The sequence below is a fragment of the Clupea harengus genome, unplaced genomic scaffold (genome assembly GCF_900700415.2).
Source record: "Clupea harengus unplaced genomic scaffold, Ch_v2.0.2, whole genome shotgun sequence".
NCBI classification, from domain to species: Eukaryota; Metazoa; Chordata; class Actinopteri; order Clupeiformes; family Clupeidae; genus Clupea; species Clupea harengus.
The window spans coordinates 37,364-44,105 of record NW_024879870.1 but is presented as its reverse complement, the minus strand read 5'-3'; positions in this window follow the sequence as shown (position 1 = coordinate 44,105).

The following is a 6,742-nucleotide window of genomic DNA, read 5'->3' as shown; positions in this document are numbered from 1 at the left end:
CAAAGCCCGCTCTCTGGGGGCTAGTCAGCTCAGTTTGTATGCGTATCAATACCTGGTCACATAACGTAACGAAGTTGTCCTTGATTTTTGCTCAAGATGAAATGGAATCAGAAGTCTTCCTTCTAAGTGTGACTGGGCATAACCACACACCCGCACTTCATTTCCAAACTGTACAGGATATGCAACCGGGAGAAACATAGAAAACTAGGTCAAACAAGATTTTGTTGTCTGAGCCCTGAGCAGTTTTGTCTGCTGATATTTGGCAGATCATCTGAATGCAGCTCAGCATTCTTACACTATTGTGTCAGCTGTAAGGACTGGTCACAGAGAAAGTGGCACAAAATGAGCATCCCAAGTCCCAGGTAAAAGTTATTTATAACCAACCCATCAGTAGTATGTGCAACCATTCTTCTTATTTGAGTATAAAACCAATTTCCATGGCCACAGAGATGTATTAATTTGATTTACCACAAAACACATGTGGGTAGTTGCATGTTTTACAAGTGTATGTTAAGCAAAGGTGATGCTCATATAGCTGTGTATGTTCATTACTTGGCTAAAGGCCACATTTTATTAGAAAGCTTTGAAATAATTCGGTGTGTGAAATTGTTGTGTATTCAACTATTGAAGTTTAAATGCACTGAAGTCACATGTCCATGCCTCCCTGAACAGGACATTGGATCAAGACACAATTGTCATTCCAGTCTGAATGTATAAGGCAAGGCAAGTTTATTTGTACAGCACATATATTTCATAGAGGCAATTTAATGTGCTTTACATAAATAAAAGCAAAAGGAACAGCCAAATGAAACAAATAGACATAGTGCAAATCAATAAAGAAAATAAAAAAGAGGGAGAGAGCAATAAGTAATATAATTGTATTGAAAGTAAAGTGCCGTAAGAATAGAGTGCAAGTTTTAGAGCTCAATCCAGAAATTGGAAATGTTTTTAACATGGATTTTAAAAATTGCTACATTTGGGGCACAGGCTAAATTCTTCTGGCAGTTTGTTCCAGTTGCATGCAGCATAACAGCCAAATGCTGCTTCACCATGTTTGGTTGGACTCTGGGCTCTAATTGACTGAGTCCATGGATCTTCATGGATTTTTTAAACATATCAGAGATGGATTCTCGGCCAAAACCATTCAGTTATTTATAGACGAGTACCAGCACAAATATATTGTGTAACTAAATGGATGCCAATGTAAAGATTTCAGAACTGGAGAAATGTGCTCTGTTCTCTTGGTTCTGGATAAAACTCGAGCAGCAGCATTTTGAATGAGCTGCAGCTGTTTAATGATCTTTTTGGGAACACCAGTTAAGAAACCATTACAGTGGTTCACCCTTCTGGAAATAAAATCATGAATGAGCTTCTCTTGGTTTTTTTGAAACATCAAATGCTTGATTTTGGCTATATTTTTAAGATGATAAAAGGCTGTTTTGGTGATTGATATGGTTGGTAAAAATAAGATCTGATCCAAGATTTCGAGCTTGGTCTTTGTTGTTGAAGGCCCCTTCACACCATGACGTTCTGGTCAACGTTCTCTGAACTTTCTAATCGTTCAATTTCGAGCGTTCTAGGGCGATGTGGACACATCTGGCGTGTTACTAACGAAATAATTGCGTAGGACTGACACATGACTAGCGTAGGACTGACGCATGAGGAGTGTGTAACACCGACCAAGTGACGTGTCACTGGTCCGCGACAAACGTGTGCTGACGTGTCACTCCAGCGCGACAAACGATAAGTCAACCTTAGAAGAGCGTGTTAAGAGTGTAATTTACGTGTGAATAATGACAGAAAAGCGTTTTGCTGGCGTGTGGGTTTTATGGTCAAACGGGTATAAAACGCTGGAAAATCATAGTGGATTCAGTTGATCTGAACAGTGAACATCATGCCGCCAAGACCACGAAAAGGTGTGAGGGGGGCTTCTGCTTACTAGCGCTGCTGCAAGTAAGAAGATGATAAATGCTGCTGAAAGTAAGAAGAATACAAAGCCTCTTTCACTAGCAATGTCTTCGGACGAAGATTTACTGTTATTATTACTGTGATTTACGAAATAACGGGCGTTATTCCTGGGGTTTTAAGTTATTAAAATAAATGATTTAAATTTGACACTGAATTTGTGTTTCTCAATGTTTATTATTAGAAAACATCAACACATCCACACACATTGTCCATGTCACAAGAGTCTTCATATCATATCCATCTGCCATGGAACAGCACCAGCTATAACAGTGCTCAGCTATGTTCAAGTTCAGTAGGCTACATCTACTTCATGCTGGCTCAAGCAAGCATATACCCTCCACTCCGCTTTTCGCTAGATTATGCAATGACCTTGCATGACATGATAGCATTGAATATGTAGATGTATAGTGCACAGAATAACGTTTGCAATGATGTAAGTTGCGTTTGTTGATCACGTATGGTTAATAACATATTAATTGTAGAAGGGACATGATTAAATCAAGATCTTCCCTTGGTGAAAAAACTTTCGCCATATCTTCCTACTAGAGATGGGTTAGGTGCTCACATTTCCCTGGATCAAAGAGGACGTTAGTAGGCATGTCCAAACTAAAAATCACGTCTCAGGATTGCTGCGCACATAAGTTATTTCGGGTGCATCAACTGTACTCAGTCTACCCTACCCAACGACTGACTATGATAGCCAAACGCGTGCAAAGTTAATAAAACGTTCCACGAAAGTTCTCCAGCGTTTAAATGAAACGTTGAAGAACGCTGATCTCCATGAGAACTTTTGTGCATGTTCAAAACTTTTTTTTTGGACCAGCGTTCTCCTCCGATTACAGCGTTCACCAGCTTTCACACAAAGCTCTTCTGGCGCAATTCCAGCGACCATGGACGATTACCAACGTTTCCTCTAACATCATAGAACGTTGACCAGAACGTCATGGTGTGACGGGGCCTTTAGAGCCCGAGAGTCAAAGGGTTTGCTAATGCTAATTCTCTTCTCTTTGTTGCCAAACACAAAAATCTCTTTTTTATCCTTATTTAATTGAAATAATTGAAATAATATTCGGGCTCATCCAATTATTTATTTTACACATATTTCTATTTCTCTGTCAATGAATATGACGCAAGTGAAGCCAATGTCAACACACCATCACTGAAAACTTGGTATGGAAAGTAGTCTGAGTATGCACTAAATCCACCCTTGTAAGGAAGTGCATGAAAACTGAGCCTGAGAAGAAGAATGTCACTGACAGTGAAAGAATGAGGTTTGAAACACCTCAAATTCCACTAGACAGAGAATGCAAGGAATTGAGGGCCATTGCCTTGACTCATGGACCTGCTGGCTGATCTAGCAAAATCTGATGTATTGATGTTGTCTCAAAAAAAAGGCAAAAATGAAGTCACATTCAACAATCAAGACTCCATTGTATAGTTTCTCAACATGGTTTCAGTCTCACATATTAGTGATCCTTTCCTCTCACTGTTTGTATAAATTGTGGGTGAAATCTATACGGATATATATAGTTTTATTTCCATATTACTGTTCTACACTATATATACTTTCCTGGTTTCTATTTTGTTTAAGTTTAGCAACTATACCAAAACGTGCCTTTTTAATATCACTGGATGTCTGATATCTATACTTAGAGGAGCTTGCTATAGGCATTAAGTCTTGTTTACATGCAGGGGGGAGAGATCAAGAGATTGTTGCAGTGATTGCATTATGCCTGTGTCCCCAAACATGCGTCATCCCAGTACTTTCTGCTCCTCTGCCACGCCCAGCTGGAGTGTTTAGCCAGCTGCATGAAAGCATGTAAGCAAGTTGTGCAACCTGTATTAGATTTTTGACAACTGGGGCATTGTAACAAGACACAAACATTCTTAATGGCCAAAGCTGCCACGAGTGAAGACACAAACCTCTACATAGACAGAAATAATTCCCTTTAAATGCCTCAATAAATATTCACATAAAAATGGACCACTGTGTCATGATTTTAGTTTTTCTTATTATTTAAATTCTTATTAGTTAATTTTTGTTATTGTACCATGTACCATTTTTCTAAAACCTTTTTCCTGAGTTGCAGTATAGCACTCTGCAAGTCTTGCTCCAAGAGCTCCCTCTAGTGGAGAGCTAAAAAAGTAAAATTTCCTCACTGAATAAGATGATATTTCAAGCCTTGATTAGATCAAATGTAAATACAATACAATGTGAACTGGTTCTTCAGCATGTTAAATTAAAGCCGAAGATACCTGTGCCCTGTGTGTTTTGTTAGCATCGATTATTTTACATTGGTTATTTGGATACAAGTGTCTTAACCTCTAAGGATCAAAACCATTGTGACATAATATTCAAAAGACAAAACAAAGATTTTTCATCCAAGTCATAAAAAAGAAAATACGTCAGTCCAAATATTCCCATCTTTATTTTGCTTTCAAACTACAAACCATAAATATAAAATCATAAAATCAAACATTCATGCAGAAACAAAACATATAAAATATTTATACTGAAGAACACTCTCCGTACTTTCCATATGAACCTTCTAAGCATCAACTCCAAATGAAGGCTTAACTTATCTGTCTATTAATATTGTGTTGTCTTTTGGCATATTGTAAAAGCTGAAAAAAAAAAAAAAAACACTGCAACATATAAAAACATATTTGGAAAGATGTGAACTTGTGTCCTTAGCTCTTTAGATGGGATAAGGCACATTTGAGATTGGCTTCACCTAACGTAATGACAAAGCAGCAAATCACAAAGCATTTCTCTTAATAAATCACATCAGTTTTCTAAACAGCTCACTTAAAGGTTTTGTTATGTAACATACTTCAGTTACTTTGCCAAAGACACAAAATCACTGATAAAAAATGGTGCTGTCAGTTTAACGCGTTATTAACAGCGTTAACGCAAACCCATTTTAACGCCGTTCATTTTTTTTATCGCGAGATTAGCAAGAGTTTTTTTTTTTTTTAGATTAACATTCTTTTTGGCCTTGCAAATTGTGTAGTAGGCTAACGTTACGGTTTGAGTGAATGGTGAGCGCGATACGGCGAAATGGATGATAAAAAGCTTCTGAATGGAAAGTTTACTTTTAAAAGTTGTGTTGTGCAAAAGAAGCGAGCTTCACTGTTGTCTGAAAATGTCAACAGGCAGCTGGCTGAAAGCAAAGAAGTAGTAGGCTTACCTTTTATTGGTAACCTAACTGTTACAGTTCATTGTTTCTGAAATAAGAGGCCTGACTGCTATGTTCCCAGCAAACTTGGAAAAAAGAAAATATTAAGCCATGGTTTAACTGCACTATAGGCTGAGTCCTTGTTTACCTGAAATGTGCACTTTATAATTTTATTTTGTACCGCCCTGTTTGGCAATGTTGGTTTTCAATAAACTAAAACATTTGCATAAAGCAAGCCAATCCACTTTTCCATGTTGATAAGGGCATTAAAATAAAAATAAAATGATGGAAAAAATTGAATTTAGAATAGATACAAATTTGCGATTAATCACGATTAATTTTGAGTTAACTATGACATAAATGCGATTAATCGCGATTAAATATTTTAATCATTTGACAGCACTAATATATACAGTATATATATATATATATATATAATTTATATTAAAGATAACTACATTTAACTATTGTAAAGAAATAAAATAGAACAAATAAGAAGCAAATAGATTATAAAAGAGATAAATAAGAAGCAAATAGATTATAATAGAGTAAATATGAATTCATAAAGAGTTTGAGTTGATTTAAGGTTTTGATATCGAGATATTTTGAAGCATGTTTTTTATTTTACATTTTCTAAATGTTGACAGACTTGAGCCTTGTAAATATATGTAAATAATTATTTGTCACTAAAATCTGAAAGTTATCAAACCCTGTTTCTTGTGATTGACTGCGCACCTGAAAAGCATCAAGAATCTTTTGATGGCCCAGATCTTAGATTGTATGTAAACAAGTGTTACATTAGGGTCTGGGTTGGGGTTAGCTTTAGGAAAAAGGGTTAGGGTTACAGGAAAATAGCAAGGTGTATGCAGTTATGTAATAGGTGTGCCTGTGTGTGTGTCTGTATGCATTAAGTAAGTGGGTGCATCCGTGCATGGAGAGAGTGCTAAGAGGACCAAACATCCTACTAAGCTAACTGTATGCCGTATGTTGGGGTGTACCTGTGTGTGTGTCTCTGTATGCATTATATCAGTGGGCGCATCCGTGCATGGAGAAAACAACACTATACAAACCAGAAAAATAAGAATACACTTATACTATGTGTGTGCAGTATGTCAAGATGTACCTGTATGCGTGTTTGTTTGTGTTTGTTTGTGTTTGTGACAGTGGTACAGGAGGTAGAGAAGTAGTTTAGTAATCAGAAGGTTGCTAGTTCGATTCCCTGTTGAAGCGTCCTTGAGCAAGACATTGAACCCCTAATTGCTCCTGATGTGCAGTGTGCCATCAGTGTAAATGTAAAATGTGTATACATCCTTGTAAGTCGCTTTGGATAAAAGCGTCTGCTAAATGACTAAATGTAAATGTATGCATTCTATCAGTGGGAGCATTTGTGCATGTGCCAAGCAATGATAATTCTGTGGGGGTTAGGATTTGGGTCTGGGTTAGGGTTAACCTTGTACCATTTTTCTAAAACCTTTTTCCTGAGTTGCAGTATAGCACTCTGCAAGTCATGCTCCGAGAGCTCCCTCTAGTGGAGGGCTAAAAAAGTAAAATTTCCTCAATGAATAAAATGATATTTCAAGCCTAGATTAGATCAA